The 25,337-nt window shown below is 37.2% G+C and overlaps 1 protein-coding gene across 1 annotated transcript in view; it reads left to right on the forward strand.

Annotated features, from left to right (window-relative positions):
* The first annotated feature begins 752 nt into the window (after nt 1–752).
* Cralbp (Cellular retinaldehyde binding protein) overlaps nt 753–25,337 on the forward strand; it is a 52,344-nt gene continuing 27,759 nt past the window's right edge. Inside the window, exon 1 of the mRNA XM_065234083.1 lies at nt 753–1,083. The gene's annotated coding sequence lies outside the window, so the exon portion shown is untranslated. The remainder of the gene's footprint in view (nt 1,084–25,337) is intronic.

The following is a 25,337-nucleotide window of genomic DNA, read 5'->3' on the forward strand; positions in this document are numbered from 1 at the left end:
TACGGCACGCCTTTTTGAAAAGAAATAGTCTTGAGTCAAAAAGATCTTTTGACCTATGTCCCATACCGAAGACATGTTGAAAGTTTCATCCAAATCGGAGAGGGTCGAGCTAAGCCGTTTGCTGATTTGGCAGAAAATTGTTTAGTAACGACATAACAGAGAACATGGACCGAAATCAAATTGTTGACCTCGTAAACGCTGCTAATGTCTGTCTAAAGCAATCTGCTTCTGGAAGGAACACGCGAAAGCACAATAAACCACGTTACTTTCGCAAGTTGTACATCCAATGACTCTATCATAATATCCTCCGACCGACCTCCGTCGTGAGTTTCTTTGTTTAAAATCGTAGAAGAAAATCAAAAGCAAGTTCCACTGCACATTTACAACAGCTGATATCCCCATACATGTCTAGGCACTACTGCAGGCATATCGATATCGGACTAAGAACCGCATTGCTCCGAACACAAGGCTCAGTTTCCCTTTGAGCTACGAAGCCCTAAGCCATAATGCAAGCATCAGGTCGACTACTATTAATAATACTAAGTCTTGGACGCAAGAGTTGCACGACGCTGAGGCAATCCGATCCGATCGTCATCGTCAATATAGCTATCTACCTGCCTACCTACTAAACTTGTGACGCACATCTTGTAAACCAACAACAGCAAGCATCAATTTTCGCTGCTTTCGTTGTGATGTGGTGATAGAAGGAAGGGTTACTCGTTGGCTGCTAATCAGCCTAGTAGTCAGTTCTGCTTCGCGTTCCGTCGCGTGTAGTCCGCTCTGGCTTTCGATTTCTTTGTCCGTTGACTGTGCAAGTTTCAGACGGGGGCGGTGCGATACCCTCTCAATGTGCGAGTTCTTGTAAGGAGTTTTTCGACAAAGTTAGCGAATTTGACCTATTTTGATACGTGAACCTACAACAGGTGAACACTTCCTTCAACTCAGTAGTGTATAAACAGTGTTCCATTCGGATTAGGAATAAACCGTTTCACATTGCTCCAGGACAATAACTGTAATTCCAAGGAGCTACAACCATCGGGATTTGAATTTTGGAAAACATCAACCGTTAGTTTTTCTGAGGAGGTAAGTCCACTAAAAGTTACAAAACGCGGTACCAATTCGTCGTCGGTTGCACTTTCCAGCGAGAGCGAAAACAAGTTTCAATTTGAAAAAATCCAACGAAAGACTTGGGGATAGGCGAGGAACCCTGATGTGACGCTATGCTAGAGCGTTGACCATCAAGCGCGCCAAGTTCTTCTGTTGCAACTTGGTGCATTTTTTCCTAGCAGTTATGCAACGAGTGGATATGCTGTGCTGTGGAAAATCCTAGAAACAGCTACGGGCAGCATGCCACAACATATCTTCTAGCAGCAACGATCGGCGTTTCGGGTAGACTTGCGTGTGTTTGAAAACGTGTTGCTTACACTTCTAATGGCAATGCAAAACCATTTGCTTTCGAAATCTACGGACACGGTGGATTTCATGTGGGTAGGTTAACATTAATCGTTCCGGTGGAAAAAAAATATGAATTTGAATCAAGTGAAAGGATAGTTTCCAAAACAAACAACGACACCTGATTTGCAACTGATTGCAGTTAAAATGCAGCCACTTCGCTGGGACATGATCTCTTTCATCACAATAATTACGCTGCATCCTGCTCGAACAATAGTCACGCAACTTTCTGAGATTGTTAATCATCACTTCCTTTCCTCGCCACTGCAGCGTCATTCCAAAGATCTTTGACATTCGGTCGTAGGTTAATGTACGGATTATGATTGATTTGCTGCTTCCCACGTGTATCCAGCTTTGATCAGTGTCTATTTGATTGCTCAATTACATGTTCTTTAAAGAGCTGTGGTTTCACATGAACGGATAAATAGCTCCCATAGGTAACGTAGACAATCTAAAGGGAGCGTGTGTGTCTACGCTTTATACAAATTGATAAAATGTGTCGATTGTGGTAAGTCGACTTAATTTACAGAAAACTGTTGATACAAATAGTATCAAGCTGCAATTATCAGCAAAATTTACTATGGCCGTTCTTTTCAAGGATACATAGGGCATTATTTTACCTGTGATGTGATGTCATTAATACTCAAGTAACACACTTTCATGCGATTATGTTGAGTAAACTTCTTTACAGCCAAATTTAGTTATTTAAATGTATTAGAAAGTGTTATAGAGCTTTCGTGTTGCTTGGGTACTGTTGCAGCTTTGTATAGTTTACTTGTTCAATGTCGCACAAAGAGCTATTCAAATCTGGAAATGAAGACGAGTTATTTAACTTTTTGAGAGTTCATAACGTGCATATTGCCGTTATAACTGAAACGTTCCTTAAACCTGACCATAAGGTTAAGAGGGACGCAAATTATTTCATTTATAGAAATGATCGTCTTGATGGAGCCTGTGGTGGCGTTGCCATCATTGTTAATAGACGAATCAAACATAAAATTCTTTCTTAATTTGAAACCAAAGTTTTTGAAACTTTGGGAGTTTCTGTTGAAACAAAATTTGGATAACTTACGTTTATAGCTGACTATTTACCATTCCAATGCGTAGGCCAGCAAAAGAATTTTCTCAAGGATGACCTACAGAAACTTACCTGTCATTTATCTAAATTCTTCATTTTGGGGATTTTATTGCAAAACACCGCTCATGGAATAATGCTCAAAGAAATTCAAATGGTAATATTCCGTTTGATGATTGTTCTGCAAGTTATTACACTATTCAATATCCAAACAGCCCAACATGCTTCAGCAAGAAATCCCTCAACGATTGATTTGGTCTTAACTGATTCAAGTCTACTTTGTACAAAGTACACATGAATCAGTTAAGACCAAATCGATAGTTGAAGGATTTCTTGCATGTTGAATTACTTTGAGCATTATTCCATGAGCGTTGTTTTGCATTAAAATAACCAATAATGAAGAATTTAGACCAATGATGGCCAATTGGTTACACATGCTGACTTCGGTTCTGATCACCTTCCAGTGACTTTTGAAATATCCCAAGAAATAACTTCTAATCCCAACAGCACTACTTTCAATTACCATAGAGCTGATTGGGAGTAATATCGAACATTTATGGAATATAGCTTTGATCCAAACATTCCTTTGCAAACCAAAGATGAAATTAATTCTGCTCTTGAATTTCTGACTACTTCTAAAACGCGAGGTTAAAGCCGATTCAATTATAATAGACGACAATCTTCTGCTCTTGATCCGTCTTAAAATGTCCGTAAGAGACAATATCATAGAACACGCAATCCAAATTAAAACGCGATTTTCTGCCCTGAGGAACAAAACTTTTGAAAATAATGTTTTTAAATTAGACCCAAGTTCCAAGCCCTTTTGGAAAATCTCAAAATTTTGGAAAAACCTCAAAAGCCTATTCCAGCGCTTAAAGAAGGTGAAGGTAAATTTTGATCAAAATTTCGAAAATAGCTCAGAAGCTTGCTATTTAATTCGTGAGCTCCCGCAATTTTAGTTTGGGTATTACTAGTCCTATTGAGAATCAGGTTGCTCGGGATTATCTGAATATCTTCTCTCGGGAAAATATTTTTGATTATTCCTGGGGGACTAATTTGGACGAATTAAGATCTATAACTTAAAAATTTAATAATATGAAAGCTCCAGGTGATGATGGAATTTTCTATATCCTCATCAAAAATCTCCCAGAGAGTACCTTGTCTTTCTTGGTAAAATTATTTAACAGATGTTTCCATTTGGCATACTTTCCTGATAAATGGAAAAATGCAAAAGTTGTTCCAATTTTGAAGCCGGATAAAAATCCAGCTGAAGCTTCTAGCTACCATCCAATAAGTTTACTTTCGTCATTAAGTAAACTTTTCGAAAACATAATTTTAAATAGAATGGGTATTCAACTACTCATCAACTCTTAAGAGTTACCAATTTAATTCGCTCAAAAAATCTGAAGGCTGCTCAACTGGAGTTGCTCTTCTAGATAGTATTTGGCATGAAGGTTTGATTGCTAAATTGAAAAAGTTTAATTTTCCAGCCTGTATTATGAAATTAGTTCAAAATTATTTAACTGGCAGAACTCTGCAGATAAATTATCAAAATTTCAAATCAAAACGACTACCTGTTATAGCAGGAGTTCCTTAGGGTAGCATTCTTGGGCCTATATTGTATAACATTTTCACTTCGGACCTCCCTGATTTGTTTTAAGTTGTCAATTGTCATACTGACAAGCAGGTTTAAAAAACTTGTTTAAAATAATGAATTGCCAAGACAGGAACAAAGTAAAAACACTTAGATATATATTATAGCAATTAAGGCTGGTAAGTTACTGTAGTAACTGGAGCACCTAGGTTAAAATGAAATGTAATTTATTTTGAATTTAGAATAAATAGAGAGTTTATTCACTCTACCCAATCAAATCGGGGTTGCCTTCCCAATCCCAGCATTGTTTTGTATATATGAGCAATAATACAAATTAAAAATTTAAAACGATCTCACCAACTTTCACTGCTTCTTCACTCTTTTTTTCCAATTTTCGTGTCTATTTGTGAACTCGTTGTCCTTCTCTGCATCACTGCTAGCCGCTACTAGTCTCCCGAAAGCCTCCCATGTTATTTCTTATGTGTTCTACGATATGTTGACGTCCATTATCTTTGTATGATGATCTTGAGTTCCTAGTTGCGTCTAATAAAACCGTAACACCAATGCTAAAAATGGACAGTGTCTCCGGGTATTTTCTTAACGAGCATCACTCTACTGTCGTATCGCATGTGCTCCTTTTTGCAGCACTTCTTTCGCTTTTACTTTGTTGAGTTAAGTTTTATTTATTAGGGAGGCTTTCAGCCTGAAGTAGGTTCGCCTCACGATTAAAAGTATTTCAATGCAACATTACATATGTTCACTAACAATTAACACAATTTTCAATATGTTATCTTAACTAATTTTTGGAATACATACATATAGCTTAGACCTGTTCATTTTAACCGAAATGTTCGGAATGTAACGGGTCAACCGTGATTACTGTTCGTCATGTTAATTTGAACTTCTGTGAAAATTTTCAGCAAAATCGGTGATGATTTAGAGGTGCTTCAAGTTAATTTTATGTTTTTAGGTAATTTACGGCTTATAATATTTGTATCTCGAGATTGAAACAACGAAAACTGCTGTAACAACTTTCATAGTCTACTGAGGATTCGTATTTCTAAAAATAGCATCTATAAATGAAACAGTCATCGGACGTTATTGAAAAGCAATGCAAATATGTTCTGTCAATCTAATTGAAACTTTTATTGGCTCAATTGACTTGTGAATTTTAGCTATAACGGCCTCTTTTCTGATTTTTATCTCTCAATCTATGGAATCTACATGAAACCTAATTTGAACAAAATTTCTAGAACTGTATTAGAAAGATTATGCCGTTGACTGCATATTTTTATATTATATTAGCTGAGTGGGCCTTGCTCGGGATTCAATATTAGCTTGAGTTTATGGAATCTACACGAAAACTATGTTTGAACGAAATTTCAAGAACAGTATAAGAAACATTATGCCTTATACTATACATTTTTATATCATATGAGTGGAAAGTTCGTAGAACAAATACTTTAAAATTCTGCACTTTTTAAGATATCTTCGAGCATGAAACTGAGTCAAAATTCAATAAAATCACTTTGAATAGTCAACCTTTGGTCACCAAGTTGGTAGATAACACATTAAGCTTTGATATGAAAGTTGTTACAGCAGGTTTTGTTGTTTCAGTCTCGAGATACAAATATTATAAGCCGTAAATTACCTAAAAACATAAAATGAGCTTCAAAGACCTCTAAATCATCACTGATTTTGCTAAAAAAAATTGCACAGAAGTTCAAATTAACATGACGATCAGTAATCAAGGTTGACCCGGTGCATCCCGAACATTTCGGTTAAAATGAATAGGTCTAATATAGCTGGTCCTCGATGGTTTTTAGTAAATATATCGCTATAGTGATAAATACCGCTTTTGAAAGTAACTTCTGGCAACTTTGATCCAGACTCGCAAAAGGTATATGAACGTCAGAAGGTGCAAAGCACAAAGTGTCACGAACTGTCATCGGTAGCCAAACAGTTTTATGATCCTTTTTTATAGTTGAACAAGGCGTTGTTGACATCTTGCGTAATGTAATTTATGACAAATTGTCGTTTTTAGCTATCTTAACCAGCGAATCCAAACACATAAAGACAAAACGCTTGCTACTACTACCATGATAAACTCTCTATCTGAAATATAGCTTAATCGGAGTGGTACAAGGATAATGATATATTGCTTGCCTGGTTTGTTGCAATATACACGGTTGAGAACATAGTTTGATCGGAATCGAGAAAACACATAATAAAAAATCCCATTAACACATGTGTAACATGTAGAATGTTCTTGAAGAATTCAAAATTTAAATTAAATTTTAATATATATGTTTTACATGTACACATTTATATTTAACATACCTAAGTACATGTAAAAACTGTATTTTAGGTTCAAATAAAATTCCCGGTTAGTTCCCGGATTTTCACGATTGTTTACGATTCCCGGTGAGTTCTCGTTAGTTACTTATAATAAAAAACCAGTTGCAGCTAAAGCTGTTCCCAACAACCTACGAGTTCTAACGGGAAGTTACAAGAAATCAGATCAACATACGATCTGAATTGAATTCTAAGGTGATTCAAACGAGATTTTTTGGAAATCGTGAGAAGATTGAATAGCAGGTCAATTTTAAGGAGGATTAAAAAAATCTAATAAGAATACAAACGAGCTAGGGTAAATGTCAGCTTGGGCCAAGGCTTGGGCACATATTAACTGTTTTCGGCAACCAAAATTTAAACGAAAGTTTAACTGAATTTTCCCATCAAAACATTTCGCTGAATGTATTCTACCGATTCCTTAGTCTTTGAGCTTCAATGCGATTATTTTTTTAACGCCTTTTTTTTATGAGCAATCTTGTTACGCCAGAATTTCCTTATTATAAACGCTCTACAAAATGCGGATGATTTCGAGTTGCCAATAATAGAACAGCTGGTTAACACGCAGTTTAAATGGAAAGGTTGCCGAAGAAAAAGAGGCTGCCGACAATAGTCACAGTCACCTGAGAAGTTTGAGGCGTTGTAAAAACGTTTTCAATCAGTTTTTGACAATTCTGTGGACTTGAATGGATAGAGAAAGCAAGCAGCAGATAAATGTGAACATGTTTCTGCGGATAATTTAAAAATAATGCTGGGGAAGATTAAAAAATAACTTCAAAGGGAATCCCGATAAAAAATATCAAAGCAATTATGGTTATACTATATACCATATACTACACACTTAGTTTTTTTTCTACAGAGCTCGGCTATGCAATATATTCGCGATCAATCATATAAATTCGAGATGTTTTTGCATTTTCTAGCGTCCTGGAGAAAAAAACCCTACCTTGATTCGAAGTGTTTCTGGTTATTTGACAAGGTCATGTGGTATTTGGTCATTGCGAGAATTGTTATTTATAACTTCAATACTGTTTCGCATTTGACCACAAACGTTTGGCTGCTGGGTACATTATCAAAGAGCTTTGGGGGTAATGTGGCCGGCAGCAAAGTAAGCAAACGTTCAAGGAAAATTAACTCTTACATAACATTAATTTATGCTGGTCCTGAAAAGAACCGTTTTGTCGTGATGGTTGAGTAATGCTGAGCTATTAGAGTGTTCAACACAGATTAGGCTGGCGAGCTGTATGTTGTGTGGAACGAGCGTGATCCGATCAGTAGCGGTGCGGCTTCTTCCTCCTTCTTCGGTGAATCGGGCTCTTACGGGCAGCCTTGATAGCTAGCTACTTGCGGGCAACCTTTCGTTGTGTACTGGAGAACAATGTTCAACGCCATGCATCGAAAGCACTGCTGCTGCTGCTGCTGCTGCTGATGATGATGACGATCGACCGGACACTACCACACACGGTGATTGAATAAGCACCGTTCGGCGAGGCCGGATGGATTTCGATTTTGAAATCTGTGTTAGGGAAAGCGCTTTTTGCAGGCAATCGGTAATAATTATGATCGCCATTGGACATTTGTGTAATTTTCAATAGTGACCTATTGGAAATTGATAAAGTGCTCAGTTTCGTTTAGAATTAAAATCTATCCGCAATTGACAGAGTTATAAGTGGTCTACCAACGCCAAGGAAGCAACTCCCACACCTGGACCGTACCTATCGACCCATCAACTCATGAACCGGAAACCAACGGCTTTACTTCCCGTGATCAGAGATGTTATGCCTCTGAACATCCCGGTGGCGCCGACTGGGATTGAACCCAGGCCTTTTGGGGTCATTTTAATGATTCTAATTGTTCACTTGGAAGGAAACTATAATGTCTTGTTCACTTATAATTTGATTTTTGATGATAGCAAAATAATTATCCTGCTTCGAACTATGCAGATCATGGTTCGAATCATTGAAAATTTTAGGTCGAGCTATTGATTTCAAAAATACAATTTGTTTAAATTGAGGTATTACAAGTGATTGAAACGTACTTGCGATACTGGATGTAGTTTTGTGTTTTCCTTATCCACCTGTTCCAAACACGATAAATTCAGACTTCATTTTACATACCGTTACAGACATTCTGTAACGTAACTAGTCTTTATAGTATTATGTTCCTTCTTTTTTTGGTGGGCGTTTTTGCATGAGTTGGATTTGTAATCCAATCTATTGTTTAATCAAGTTAAATGTTTATTTTTAAGCTGAAAAATCAACTTTAGGGCGAAGTCAATGTATGAATGTATAAAATGATGCAATAAAATATGAAACATTCGGATAGGGTTTGGAATAGTTAATGTTTATTGCACTTTCATAGTAAAAGAATAATCAATTATTCCAAACTAAGCCATTCTAATTCGCTTTTTTGAGGTACGTGAAATCTGTGTGTCAGGCAGGAGCAACAAGTTGCTGTTGCTCATCAGCATTTGTAAACAAACCGTTCCAAAGCCCTTTATTCACAAAGCGAAGGCCACCCACGCAAACCAACACCATCATCGGACAGGGGAAACTTCTACCTACACGATGATGGTGTTGGTTTGTGTGAGTGGCCTTCGATTTGTGCTAAGAGGAAGAGGTGACAATTGGCTTCTTACTCTTTAATTTCTATCTCTATCTCTATCTTTATCTATGTCTATCTCTATCTTACGCACATCAAATCAGCCAATCACGAGCTGGTTCACGTTTGACAGAAAAGTGGTTCATTTTTGCCCCCGTATTGTCACCTCTTCTCTTAGGATTTGTTAGGAATGGGCTTTGGAACGGTTTGTTTACAAATGCTGATGGGCCCTTTTCTATTATTGATCCTGAGTTCAATCCAGTAGTAGTGTTGCCATGTGGTACAATCCAGTAGTAGTGGTGTTGCCATGTGGTACACTGAAAAATTGCAATAGCAGGTTAGTCACCAAAGTTTTCGAGCCGGTCCGTCTGTCACTTCGTTTGTGCTTGTACAATGTCTGTTGTTTATAAACCATCAAACCTCTATAAACCATTTTAGATACATTCAGATGTATATCAGATGTTCTAGGCTCTCAAAATCATCCTGTAGTTCACTTCAGATAATGAACTAGATAAATCATGTGCAATATATGTTGTAAAAAAATAAAAATATAACCAAATTGGTTCATAGAACTTCTACAAACAACTTGCGAATCATACCTCTTCGTCTGAATAGTTATCGAAAACATCCGCTACAAATCCTCTCATACGAATCTGTGCCTTTCTTTTCTGATCAGGAAATTTTCGTCCTCTGATTCCGATGAAGATGATTCCAATAATCTGAAAAGTTCTTACTCTATTTTTTTAATTAATTGATGGAAAAAATCTGCTTCACGACTGCAACGACGAAAATGAAAACAGCAGCTTTTGACAACTATACTTTCTGAATGTATTGGTGTCTTCCGAGCTACACCGCGAATTTCTCAAGTGCTACACTTTTATGAGCAGTGCAGAAAGAGTGGTACACCGGTGTAGCACGAAAAGCAAAAACGAACGCTTTCGGTGTAAAAGTGTAACACCGGTGCAGCTACACCGCAAAAACGAAAACGACATTGGTTTCATTCGTGAGCTTTCGTTTCGCAGAGATTTTTTTCCTCTCTGTAGTTGCTTCGATTTCCAGCTGCTTGAGTCTATCCCGAGTGGATTTGGTCCGCTCAGTTTCCAATGATAGCTTTTCTTTAGCTTCACGGATCATTTTTCCGCGCTTAGCTCGGGCAATCTCATAAGCTTCACGGTCTTCAGCAGCCTTCTGGTCATCCATATCTAGTTGCTCCATTTCCTTGATAATCTCGACGTCAGACATTACTCCATAAGACACCTTTAAGTCTTTTCGTGAAAGAGTGAAACACATCAAATGTATTTTCAAGCAATTTATCCGTGGAAACTTTGATGTGACTTTTGTGCGAAGGAGGTAATCAGAACGTAAACAAAGTGTAGCGACGGTAGCGAACCTAGTGGTGATTCGACGACTGATAGTACGAACCACGTTCATTTTTGGTTCGAACCAAGATCAAAAAACAACAATCGTATTTTCAAAAAATACACACATTCAGGGATTTTTCTTTTTATAAAATGTTGCAGTAATGAAATAATATACGCCTCGAGCATTGCACTATGGGGCGGCTCCATACAAAGTGGTGGCCAAAAATATTTTATTGGTTTTTCCGCACTTTTTGTTGGTATTATAGTAAGTTAAGCATAAAATTAGTCATATTTATGTATTTTCATCGCATCCGGAAGGTGTAACTAGTATTACACCCAGTAATGAGCTACTTATTCCTGAACAATAAACTTGAAAGTTTGTTTTTAATTTTAGGGACAGTTCAAATGAAAATCAAAAGTGACAAAGATTCCCTTGGTGAAAAAACTGTGAATTTGCGCATTCTGTGTCACATTATTGTTCTCCAGGCTGATAATGATGATGATTCGTATTCACTTTGATGGTTCTATGTAACTGTTTTGCTAAATTAATTTGATTTCGATAGTAATTCAGCAAATGAAAAAACTGCACATCGTCGTCACTGATAGTAATATCACTGACAATTGATATTGATTGCTACTGATGGTGACTCTCTGCTGAAATGAGTGACCAGGGTTGTTTTGTTATTATCAGTTTTTAGTGTCGAAATTTTGCAGCACTGGTTATGATCCTTTTCCGTCAGTAAAAAAATCACGTCGATCGGCTTCGATTTGGTCAAGTTATTAACAAAAGAGAAAATCGATGAAGACAAATCGATCAATGCAGTTATGCCGTTATGATACTCAAGGCGAGAAATAAATCATTAAAGCTAGTCGAAAGGATTATTTTTTTTACTATGTTTCCATTATTTTTACTGAACACATATCAACATCGTTAACTAAGTTGAACTACATTTTTTATACTGCAGGGATGAATATACTACAAAATAAAACATAATTTTCTTTGACTAATTGTCATAATAAAATTTATTTAATAACTTTCTCTTAAAACTAAATTAAATTCGCAAGCAATTCTACTCATTTTCTACATTTTCATCAAGACCAAAATCATCATCATGTTTTTGTGGACGTCCGCGTCCATCATGGCCAGTTGACGTTGAAGGTGTTTCTGCGATGTACTCTGCAAGTTCCAAATGACTATCGAGCCAATCCTTATTGTATTTCTCAAAGCGCTCTTGTAGGCGGTGAGCCTTTTGCCACGCATTGTAAAAATGTTGTGCTACGTACTTCAACTTTTTAAGAAGTTGTTCTTCTTTGGCAAGATCAATATTATATTTTTTTCTTGATATATTCAAATGCTTTTGTTGCATTGACTACTTGAGATTCTTTTGGATCAAAAAGTAACACGATGCTCCTATGATCCATATTATCACAAACAATTGTTTTCAGATTTTCGATTAAACTACTGCACAATATTGTTGTTAGCACACACACGTTGTTAGCGTTAAAGCCGAAAACAAACTCATGATTTGAAAATATTGTCCTCGTCTTTTAAATGCAAGTAGATAACATCAATAATAGTTTTATCTAAGTTTAGTGGGTAGAAATTGTAAAATGGCACTCGAACAGGTAATTTCCTTTTGGTAGTGGTCTTTCTTTTTCCGTTGGTTATTATGTATAGAAAATATCAAAAGGTTATCGTGAAAACATTGAAAACTTTTTAGTCCAGTTGGGTAGATACGGTTTCTATATGTAATGATAATTTTCGGTCTGTTTTTACCCATTTTTAACAACAATAATAATTAAGTGTGTAACATTTTTAAGACCAAATTTGACATTTAACAGTTCCACTTTTCAACCAGTGTTTAATTTGTACGATTTTTTTGGTTAATGCTCGTATAATCGATATATGTAATTAACAAAAAAACATTTAAAAAATCATTTTTACGACTTTGTGCCAAAATGACGCTCATACGCAGCTATACGCAGCTGGATACTTGTTCCGCAGATAGTATAGCCCCTAAACTAAAACGTAGTGGTGGTCTCTTGAGACTGCCCGGCCCTGCTCGTTAGATATAGTCCAACTTAGGCAAAAAAAAACATTTTTTTTCAATAATTGCCCATTTTTAACCAATTTTAATTAACCGTGTAACCTTATCAACATACCTATTTTAAAGTTTAGACAATTAGCTTTCCAACGGTGTATTAGACCGTTATTCGCTGAGAAAATTGCATTTGTTTCAAATGCATTTCTCTGCAATTTTCAAATTTTTCCTAAGTCTGATGTCTGTGGCGCAATGAGTTTTCATCACAGAGGGCTGAAATTTTGGGCATCTAGGTTTGAACTATCTGGCTATCAAATGGTTTACAAGATACGTCATTCAAAGCAAGTCAATTTTTCGATTTTTGGCCACCACTTTCCCCATAGTGCATTGTTCCAAGTTTTACTTTGGTGATTAAAATACTTGCAGATGGTTTAAATAAACAGCTTGGATAGGGACAATCAGAATCAAATTCCCAACTGTTTTCAATGTAATTGACTAAACTTGTAACAGCAATTATTGTTCTAAAACAATAAAGAGGGTGTGATGGGAAATGTCGAAAGCTTAGTTTAGTAATATTTTGATTCTGTCAGCTTGTTTTTAAACTAGTTCGAACCACGATAATTTTTTTCACGATTCGAACCAAGATCATTTACCCTAATCCAAGCTGATTTTATGAAAGACCTTTAATCACAACTCAACCGTTGGTGACCAGCAAGCTCAGGTATATTGGCTGACCTAATTATAAAATACAGCAAATATTAGCTCTGCCTTCATCGCCGGGGGGTAATTGCCGTTTTTGCACCCCCTCCCCAATGCAACCTTGAAACACATGTAAAGAAAAAAATCGTCCCAAAAGGGATAACCAATGGAACATAATTTTTTGAGATTGATTCATTGAATATACCATATGTAAACGTAGTTGCCATTTTTTCTTAGCCTATTATGATTCAATTTCGATCGCTAACATTTTTATGAGAAGATGAACAAACTATGAAATCAATTTCGTGTGTTCTAGAGAGGGTTAAGTATAAGATAAGAGCGGATTCAAAACAAACTGTCCTGGCAACCTATGCCTAGGTGATTTCCAGCAACACTGCCAATGCAATCAAGATAGGCGCTGCTCGATTGGCTCTCTCTAGTGTGTGCTATCTGTGTCTCCCTAATGCACTCTAGTAAAAGTATGGACCTCCCACTGAGTAGCCGAGCCCTTGCTTCACAACAAAACCACTGCGACCGGCGATCAAGCTCGGAGACATGAAGGAACGCAAAGGGGCTTAGATTTTGTCCAATTTGTCAATCACATCGGAATACAATTGGCCAAGTGCCAAGTCAGCATGTTCGACTTTGAAATTAACCCATGAGCATAGCCAGAACCTTGCATAGTATACATTCCATTATTATAGATCAAACCTAAGAGGAAGAGGAGACAATAGGGGGACTTTTATGAACAAATTATCTGTCAAACGCGAACCAGCGCCTGATTAGTCGGGTGAACGTATAGAAACGCGAGAATTTTTATAACAGGTAATCTATTTTCTTGTATTTTGACAGTCGACTGCGTCGCCCATAATGAAATAGTTTTTTCACGGTCGTTTCCACGAGAGAAGAAGAACATGTCACAGAAAAAAGAAGCCAGTTGTCTCCTCTTCCTCATAGGATCAACCGACCATTTCAATTCTATCACCAATCGAATGAATTTCTTTCACAATTGTCCTCACCCAGTCCATAAGTGGGAAACAACTACAGCCAAACATTGATTCGTTTCTTGTCTCAATGGAATCAGTATTGATTTGCAAGCCCAAAGCAAACCTAACCGTTGAGAACTCCAAAATTATGGCAATGACATATCGCTTTGTTGATCGCGCAGACGTCTTTGCACCAACATGCAGCATTGAATAACGCGTGACTTTGTAAAAACTCCACCGCTCGTGCCTTTTGACCCCTATATGAAGATACGTCCTTGAAGGGTGGGATGGCATGCCGGGTGGGAGGATAGAGAAAGGATAAGCAAATCGTTGATTGATGTGTTTTTTTGAAATGTTATTATTTCTAGTAGGGTTGCTTCCACTCACTCCGCTAGAAAAACAAAATGTTTTAAATCGAAAAACCGCTGATTGTGACTCTCTGTTAAAAATTAAATTTTTTTTTAGTGTCAAACACATACCTTACAACCTCTTCTTGGGACATACAAGTACAAAATATCATTATAACATCCCATGATTTCATAATTCCGAAAAACTTTTTTTATATTTGTGATGTGAGTGCAACCCTGAACTCTAGCCTTTTTGCAATATATGGCTGACAAATGGCTAATAACGGCTGTAAGCCCTCTACTAGCCTAATCTTGGTTACTTGGGATTATGATCATGTCAATCATGTAAACTAACATGTTAAATAATGTTGAATTACACATTTTCTAGAACACACACACACACACACACACACACACACACACACACACACACACACACACACACACACACACACACACACACACACACACACACACACACACGCGCGCGCGCGCAAAAATTCCATCCAAAATAAAAAAAATCGCTAAAATTCATCATTTACCCTAACCGGCAACTTCGCGCTTAGGCCTACGTTAGTGCCAGACAGATCGTAAGTGACTTTGGATTTTTTTCGAAACTGGTTTTGAAAATAGCACCCGAAAGTCGTCACGCGGCTACATGGAACTCATGAGGATGGAAGTGAGCAGTGTGGACTCGATATCGAAACTGGCCCTACGCCTTAGATGTCCAGCAATTCGGTAAGGTGTGTGGATTTGGCCCCGTGGCTCCGTGAATAATATTAGTGGGTCAGATTGTGAAACCTTTTTCCCATCACACGATGCCCTTGCAGTGAACCGGAATGAGAAGTTTGATAGAGGGTTTTACCTTCGGCTTTCTATACCCATAGCAATAAAAGCTATATTGTTCAGAGTCACGACGTGATAATCGAATGGAAAAGTGTTATTCAGAATAATCGTTGATCATTCCAACCAGAGGGGCTGAGGAGAAATTATGAATCGAAATTTTAAGAAAAAGAAACTTCCATGGCGACACAAAGTAACAAAAAGAGAGTAAACTAATATTCGCAGCGAGTTAACTGCTGAAACCAGCCGGTACAAATTAGCATAGTCCGGCTTCGCCGATGGAAAAAAACGAGAGAGAAAGAGAGTGAGCGGGAAAGCAACACTTTCTTGATCTCCTTTTTTGTCCAAAGAGGAAACGGGCTTTAGTGATTCGTCATTAAAATTCGTTTAATTTTGCATTCCTCGAAACTCATAAATGTAGATTTAACCGCCTGAAGTAAACATTTTCGATGAATGAATTTATAATCGCACGTTTTTGCATTCACACTACAATATCATAATCTGCCAAGCAAATTGCCCCGTGATGGATGACCATTTGTAAAATCTATTCAACATATACAAAAACTAAACAAAATGCACTTCGATATAACTGCCACTGGCTAAAGTCGTGTGACAAAACACTTAGCCCCCATGCGTTTATGTCTAGCTAGTCACCACAATCGTTTCACGAGCCGTGGTCCATAAAGATACAATCAGATTGATGTTTTTGCTGTCTATCCCATTCAATCTTTCTACTAACATAGCTGTTAGGCTTAGATCAGTCACCATTTTTGTTTTTTTCATATTTTGTTTTATTTGGGGGTCAACGATAATATTCAAAATCTGCCGTGCACTTTTGGTCCCTTCTGATTTTCGATCGCGTGAATGAAACTTTTAGCGTGAAAAAGGCAACAACGGTCGAAGGTTGGCTCGTAATGATCAGCTACAACTGCTTGTGTTGATGATTAACCAAAGACTTGACCTAATGGCACCACATGGGAAGAGAAGACTATTAAAGCCTGAGTTTGGAATCACCAGACATATGGTTGCAGTTCAAAGTCAAAATCTTGGTGATTCGAAGTAATAATAGGATGACTTTATTTGAAGTGTTGCATTATTTCATCAATATCTCGTGACAACTGACGTGCAACATTTCTCGATTCTCATTGACGCAAACTCTGTTGGAATGCTGACTGACAAAATATGATGCGACACGACGTGCGTTGCTTTGCTTCACAGTCAAAGTAGTCCGGCAAATTGTTTGTGACAGGTTGAGATTGTCGCAGACTGTAATTTTTCTTCATTGAGCAACATGTTTTTCCTCATCGTTTCTGTTGTCGTTTTGTTGTGTGGAATATTGTGGATGACTTCTAAATGTATTCACCTTTTCATACGTACCGTTGGATTTGATAAAGAGTCACAAAATGTTGATATATTGTTTAAAATCTAATACTGCTTCTTGATTCTAAATTCGTTCTACGAGTTTCAATTCCGTCCTACCGCTTTGAAACGCCATTAGATTTTCTTCGTCCTACGGATAAACATAGAAAAGGGGATTCGCTAGGAGCGCTTCTTTTGTTTTGAGAACAATGAGCGTAAATATTCATACAATGCGCTCTAACAGGATTTATGTTGTAGCTAATGAACTAACGCATCGGAACAAAGCTATTATTGATTTGTGCACGGTGAAATCATTGATATTATTGATCTTTTCTGATCGATAGAACGGAAATGGGCGATTACGACGAAGTAGTGCACTACCCTATCTAACGACGAAAACATGGTTCTGGATATCCTTCTTCGTCAAAGGAAGAGGATTAAAAGTGTTGCGGGCATAGTGCAGGAGTCCTACTACTGCATCACCGGCTTTCAATATGTTTGTGCCATTGATCCCGACAGTGTTTGTGCATTACTTCTTATTTTGACGTAGAACTACGTCTTTGTCGACTATACTGGAGTGCAAATCAAACAATATGTGTGGTGAAGGAGTGTTAGGTTTTGAACGCTTGTAACTTTGTCATTTAAAGATAAAATACGCCAATCGATAGGATATTGACGGATTTCACGCCAACTCATCCAGTGGTTGGCAGCACCCTCTCAGAACCTTATGGAACTTTGTGGGTGTGGAGACTTAGCAATTTTAAGCAACTTTGCGTACTTATTTTTTTCAAAATTTATCTCGCCTAACATTTGATAAGGGTCAAAGTTTTTTGTCGATTTTTTTTTCAAATCGATATAGCTTAAAAATGACAAGCCCTACAAAAAAGTGATGTATGGCGAACTTTTAGCAAATAATCTGAAATTTTATAAAAAAATTTAAATAAAATAAAAAATCGGTTTCTACACTCTAAAAAAATATATTTAAAAATTAAAAGTCATTTTCCCAAAAATGGTACCCCTCAGATTTGCTTGATATTTTTTCTCATGAAAGGCAATATAATTACCTAACTTTTCTTCATACATTGCAAAGTGGGCGCTTTTAAGGAAAAAAAGTTGTTCGAACAACAACTTTTTCATGTTAATTTTTTTTAGCGTGTTTCACTCAAAGTCGAATAGTAATACGCGCATTACATTACCAACCTGCTGAAATAAATATTTTTTCCAATTTTTCTGTAAGTAAACTTTTGAAAATGTACAAATGATAATTTTATCACTGTTTTCACGAAATAAGCCTTTTCCCAAACCCAGTTATCATAAACGAATACCATTTGATTGTACATCATTCTGCTTGAACCTGAAAAGATATAAATCAGCGCTGCTCTCCTGTCTCTGTTCATTACCGCTATGATCCGTCGGAGGCGAACCAGCCTAAGGCTGAAAGCCTCCTAAATAAAGCTAAATTAATTAATTCATTACCGCTTCGGACGGCGTGGCACTAGGTCCTGCAGCAAACAGACTAAGTTAGCGGCTAAAGGTGGATCACGGCGTGTCCAAAACAATGAGGAATGAGACTTGAAAAAACGTGCATGTAAAACCCCCTTCCTCTTAACAACCTCTCCCCTCCCCCCTTTACATAACCCGAAAAAGACGTGGACTTTGACGATCATTTTTTTCTGGGAAATAAATTTTAAGCAAACCACAATTACCTATGTATAAACAATTAATGTTTTACATGCAGAGCCCACATTTTCAAAAACAATTGCTTACAGGAGACATACACTCGATGAATTACCAACAACTGACTGTAAAACATATCTGGTACCTCTATATATGAAATTAACATCCAAAGTCCATCCTTTTTTCCATGTTCTGCACAGAAGAAACGTTCTGCCACGCCCCCCATTCATAATAAAATAGTGAGAAATCCTATCAGTTGCGGGGCTTAGGAAATATGTTTTGTGCAGAATATGTAAAAAAGGAGGGACTTCGGATGTATTTTTTCTGCAAAATATGTAAAAAAGGAGCGACGTCGGATGTTAACCTAAATGCATATATCATGCATCATAGGTAGAGATAGATAGATAGGCGCTACGTCATACTGCGGTCGTGCCTAGGACACAACCCTTTAAATTTTTTCCTTTATTTAACGTCGGTCTCTGTTCCGCAATCTAGTGCCAATCATCGACGGACATCGATTGCCATCCATTAACGGCTTTACTTCCCTTCCGAAGGAAGACGTGACCAGAGATTTCCCACCGACTTCGGCTGGGATTGAACCCAGACCCATTGGGGTGTTATAAAGCAGTCACGCTTACGACTACACCACCGGCGCCGGCCTGTGTTTGTGCATTAAACTGATGCAAAATTTGAAATTTTCGCTCCACAGTGTTCAAACGGTTTCAAATCAGGTCCTGATTAGCCTCCGAAAGTTTAAATTCATTTGATAAGAAACTGACTTGGCACAAACCATTTGAAGTTTATATGGAAATTACTAGGGGAAATCCAAACTTGTTGTACATTGTCTTCTAGCCTTTTTCCATATTGTACTGTTAACAAGTTCTATTGCTATTCTTATGGGAATTTTTATCAGCTACAACTTTGCACAAAATCGTTTTTCAGCCAAACGTCAAATGAAATAGTTATTAATTCTAGATAGAGCTGGCATTAGAACCTAACAACTTTTGTAAACAATGACTTCTCTTGATGATTTCTAGAAATTTAAGGCTCACCCACGCAAACCAACATCCTCATCGGGTAGAGAAAGACGTCCCCTATCCGATGGTTAGGTTGGTCTGCGTGGATGTGCCTTGAATTCCTAGAAATCATCGATAGAAATCATTGTTTACAAAAGCTGTTACACCATAATTCCTTCAAATTTTGGTAGGATAATCAGGACCCAATTTGGAACCGTTCGAGCACTGTGGAGTGAAAATTTAAAATTTTGCGTCAGTCTATTGGGAATATTTCCAGATTCTGGGAATTTGATGCGACGCTTCCGGACGAAACATTCAACGGCTGCGGGAGGTAAAGGACTCTTTCCCAATGGAAACCCTGCTAAAAACCTCCACTGAACTGGTTTGAATGGTAAGGAAAACCTCTGGTAAAACAAATGCTGGTTGGATGCTTTAAATCAAAATGTCCAGCTAGAAAATTCATATTCCCAGAGTAACAAGCAAAATCTGAACAATAATTGCAGCTGGCATTCTTGCTAGGTTCTGCAAAACGGCATTGATGCTACGTTCTCGGAATCAATGCTCATTAAAAACTCAACAAGAAACATTCTAATAAAAAAAGACTTTAATACAGATAAAATAAAATAATAACAAAATAATAACCATCTGTAATATTCCTTTCAAAAGTCCAAAAATAACTCGTCTTTCAAGGATCTAATGACTATCATAGACTATGTCAAGAAGTATGGTGCATCTTTTGGCGTAGAACTACGTCTTTAATTTCTATACTGGGGATCACATTAAAAAATCAAAATTCAAACATATAACGAAAAATCCCAAACACGGACGCAACAATAGAGCACAAATCGAACAAACGACACATTGCGCATGCTGCATGAGCGAGCTCAATGCTCGGTTGATCGCTCACCATTTCAGGGGGAAGGGAGGAGAAAAGCAGCGATAATAAAAACGCTTGCCAAATCGTTTTCTTTGTCATTTGCTTTCGAGTAACGGACGGATAAGCGTCGAACACGACGTATGAGTGTAACAACACGCATCGCACCAATACGAAGACGACCCGAGTAGCACACTTCCGTTAAGAAAAGTTGCAGCAACTTGTTTATGACTGAAATAAGTCGTAAAGAAGTTTCTACAACCGATATGTGACAAGCGTGCTACTAGGGGACGCAGTGATGCCACATTATTTCCATTTTCAATCTGTATTTTCACCGTAAAAATTCTTTTTAATCTGTTTCTAGGCGACAAAAATCTGTAAAATAATCTGTATAAATTCTAAAGTATGATCTTATTGCGGATCGTCGTAAATATACTTTGAGTTCATTTGAAGTTCAGAAATAGTTTGTTCATAGTTTAGAATCTTGATGAATGACTTAAGTTTGCATTCTAAAGAATTAATCTTTTTAAACGATCTCAAAATCCTGAATCTTGATTTTTTTGAGTGATTTGTATCATTTTTAAATATCTAAAAATACGTCCCAGAAATGACAAACCGGAATGAAGAAATAATCGCATTTTCGTAAAATTTGAATTTTTTATGTCCGAGATTACCAAAATCTTTGTCAGGTTTTTTTTTACTCAACAATTTTAGAAAATGAAAAATAAGCATTGAAATTTTATGAAGTATTAGTTGTAAATTGTTATGCTCGATGTTTCATTTTCTCAAATTCTTCTAATCAAAACAACTTTCAACTCTTTCTAATCATTTGGCAGATGACATATGCCGCCGTCATCCGGTCGGCATCGACTTGCATTGGTGTGGCCACTATTTGAAAAACAACCGGCCCTTTTCATCGACCTTTCAGGGCCACCAATTCAAAAACGGAAAGAGTTAAGAACTAAATGATCAACATATGTGTTCAGTCCACTAGCGGTCCTACGTTAAGTTTCCGTTCGTGCACAGACCATTATACTTTTTATGGTATTTAATACTTCATTGAACTTTGTTTATTGCGTGATCTCAACTTTGTGTTCTAGATGCACTTCCTCAATTATAAATTAATCATGTTACCATGCTTCTGCATAAATTTTCGTTCAGATGTCACTGTTCTTAATGGACATCTAGAAATTACGCATACAGCAAGAAGTTGGTCACTCCGCACAATGTGCCCAAGCACAGTTCGGCACACTAATTGGCATTTTTTAGCACCCATGCTTAGAAATTTTCATGATCTTTGAAGCTACTGGCAACACTGTTCTGCCTCTACCTGTAGAATAAAGGTTGTTGACATAGTTCATTTTTTAGATTTCTAGATAGAGCTGGAATTAGAGCGTAACAGCCTTTGCAAACAATGACTTCTCTCGTTGATTTCTAGGAATTCAATGCACCCAACAAACCAACATATCCATGGGGTAGGCAAAGTCTTCCCCTTCTCGATGGTGATGTCGATTTGCCAGTGAGAGCCATGGAGAAATCGCCGAGAGAAGTCATTGCTTACAAAAGCTGCTACGTCCTAATTCCAGCTCTATCTAGATTTGAAGTCCCACCATGGATTCCTCAATAACGCTCAGAGAGCTTTTTAACGTTTAATGGCCGTACACTATTGCACCATTTAAATCGAACGAGTGCGAGCAAGAGGGAAACAGATTAGTGGGAAAACAAACCGTCCATTCATCCATGTGTGTTAGATAGAGAAAGAGGATTAAACGTCAAAAAGGTCTATACTAATACCTGTCCAAAGCAGTCATTCATGCTAAAACAGGTGTTAATTTTTACCCACCTGATCATCTGCTGCTGGAATTGTTACAACATGTTTGCTGCAAACATGGAATATCAGGCTCATTACTGTATGTTTTGTGGGAGCTGACATTTCAGCCATTGAAGATTGAAATTATCATGACATCTGCCAGAATTAAAAATCCACAACGATTCATCATGAAAAGTATGGCGTAAAAGGGCAAATATGTTTGGAATATTAAAAAAGATTTTTCAAGCATGTATAATAAAATTCCATAGAAAAGCAGACATAACACATTTCAAATTTCTCACTGTAAAACCTCGTCGCTAAAACACTACCGTCATATGTTGAGTACACTGAGACGGACAGTACGCCTAACGTTTGTGTGTAGACGTCAAACGCAAAGGAATCGAGTACCTTAGAATTGTGAGTTTCATTAGAATTTTCTTTGGCATCGTGGATTTATCATGATTATGTTGAAGTAGTGGTCATGCGGTTAGTGGAGTTACCCGTAGTTTAGGTAAACTGTATGTGTGCCACGAAGTAAGGGTTTGATTGCCGCTTCTGCAGGTTGAATTTTTCATAAACATAAAATTGCTTAGCTGTCTATTGGTTGTTGTGTGTTGTACGTTGTCTATTAAAAAAAATAGTCTTAGTGATTTCTGGTTAAAGATGTTGTCAATACTTTAATAGCATTATTAAGAACTAATCAAATATTTTTTAGTACGGTACTAGGATGCATGAAATAGTAAAGACTAAAGTAAAAATTAGTTATAAACTCATTATTCTTTAAAAATCCATCCAATCAAACTTGCTCGATTATTTGTTTCTTAATATTTTATTTATTTTATTTATTTATTCGTCAAACCGTAGACTACATACTAACATTAGGACTTATGTTCTATGACTTGGCAGGGTTCTGAAATATATTTTTAATTCTGTTGAGGGCATATTCAGGTCAATCATTTCACAATGATGATTATACACAGTCATCATCTGATTTACCGGTCCAAATTTAGCGTAATTGGTCCGATGGCGATCTACTGCGAACAAGTGTCGATTGCGTAACTGTCGGGAAGGAGCATACAAATTTAACCTTGACAATAGATCAGCTGAGTCAATGCGTTGCGAAATGATATTGTTTATTTAATATAGAAATCTTTGCGTAATCCCGACGTTCTTTCAATGTTTGAATGCTGATCAACATGCAACGTGCTTCATATGACAGGAGAGGAAAAGCCGTCTAACCATATCGTTATCGCTTCCTATTTCTAAAAATAGCTTCATGTCATCAGCGTATATAAGTACCCTGATATTTTTTAAAATAAAAGAGATGTCATAAATGTTCAAAAAAAAAGATGGGGACCTAGGTGCGAGCCCTGGGAAACCCCTGACGTGACATGAATTGGCTTAAATGTTTTCTCGTTGAATCTTACAATTTGCTGGCGATCAACTAAATACGACTTAATCCAGGTGAGGAGCTTCATCTCAATTCCCATTTTTTCTAATTTTAAAATCAGCATTGGGATATCAATTCTGTCAAACACTTTGCTGAAGTCCGTATATAGAGCTTCTACTTGGTAACCTCTGTTCATTGCATTTAATACGAAGTCCACACATTCCAAAAGGTTTGTGGTGGTTGAACGGCCTTTAAAAAACCGTGCTGTGCACTAGTTATTCTTTGTTTCATTTGGCCAAAAACGTTTTTATTTATAATTGATTCGAAGAGTTTTGGAATGCACAAAATGATAGCAATCCCACGATAATTTCTAACATCGGATTTTTTTACCAGATTCATATATGGGTATTAAGTAGGATTTGTTTCCATTCCTTCGGGAATATACCGGATTCAAGTGACATATTAAACAGCCAGAATAAAGGGGTTGTGAGTTCAGTTGCTAAGTTTTTCATAAAAATAGGTGGGATTCCATCTTATCCTGAACCTCTTTAGTGGCGTCCAAATATCGTAGGCCATTTCAAATATCATGGTCATCAAATAGGTTACAGTTTAAAACAACATTGTAAAAGTATTATGTATGTTTTTCCAATAAGGCTTAACTCCATTTTCGAAACTCTGTACGGATATTCAAACTTTTTGGACAAACATAAAATTTTTTTTTTTTTGCTTTTATGATGGTTTTAATACATTAATTTGATTTCAATAGCAATATTGTCGCTATAATACGCACTACTTCCGATACTATGTATTACGTATAGGGGTCATTCCAGCTCAAGTGGGTACAAAATTTGTAATTTGTAAAAGTTGCGGTCGATGTCACTGATTTGAGCCAAACTTGGCCAAAACGCTTAGTTTGGCATTCTGAACAAATGCCTTTTTTGATTTTGCTCTAAAGTGCCTAGATCTTTCTGAGCTACAACCCTGGATACTACAACCCTGGGTTTACGAAATTTTTAAAAATTTAATCTTTCACAAGAGATTAATCACATCCACAGCCAGTCTTCGCAGCGGTCAGAGGAACTCGGTCGCCTTCTCGAAGGAATCTTCCAGTCGGGTTACTTTGTCTCGTAACAACTTGTTCAGCTGGGGGGCCTCTGGATCACAGTCTTGGTTCGGATTCCACCCTTAAAAACAAAACAATCGATTTGTTAATATATCGGGTTGCCAACCATGCCATCATTCACAAGGATACAGTCAGCCCGATTACTGGCACTCTCAGCACTACCGGAGCAGCTGCGGAACACTTGAGGCACACTGAGAAAAAAGTTGACACGAAATAAGTGTGTAGAGTGGGGTGGCATACACTTAGGCTCTGAACCATTTGGTGGATTATTTTAACTTTTGGTTAAAATTTGACACATGGAAAGTTATCTATTAACCCTGCTATCCGAGCGTGGTTACTTCTGACAGACAAGAAGTTAAATGTTGACAACTTTGACTAAGTTCTTCTCGAAAACCGGTCGATCGACAACACAGGGATTTTCGAACAGGGATAATAACTTTCGAAATGTCACTTTTAACCACGAGTTAAATTTCGGTAAATGGTTCACAGCCTTGATTCCGTTATTTTTTAACAGAGGGCAGTGCGGTCGAAACATGTATGGAAACTCTATGTATGCAGTGAGATTAAAATCTGATGTCCCTTCTTTCTGCACACAAAATACTCTCTAAGCCCCGCCCCTGACAGGGTTTCCACTTTTTTACGAATTAGGCGGAACAGAAAGTATATTTTGTGTAGAATATGTAAAAAAGGAGGGACTTCAGATTTTAATCTAAATACATATAAAGAGGTATCAGAC

This window comes from Ochlerotatus camptorhynchus, unplaced genomic scaffold (genome assembly GCF_037179485.1).
Source record: "Ochlerotatus camptorhynchus isolate MF236.1 unplaced genomic scaffold, CSIRO-AGI_Acam_v1.1 ptg000429l, whole genome shotgun sequence".
In the NCBI taxonomy this organism is placed as follows: Eukaryota; Metazoa; Arthropoda; class Insecta; order Diptera; family Culicidae; genus Ochlerotatus; species Ochlerotatus camptorhynchus.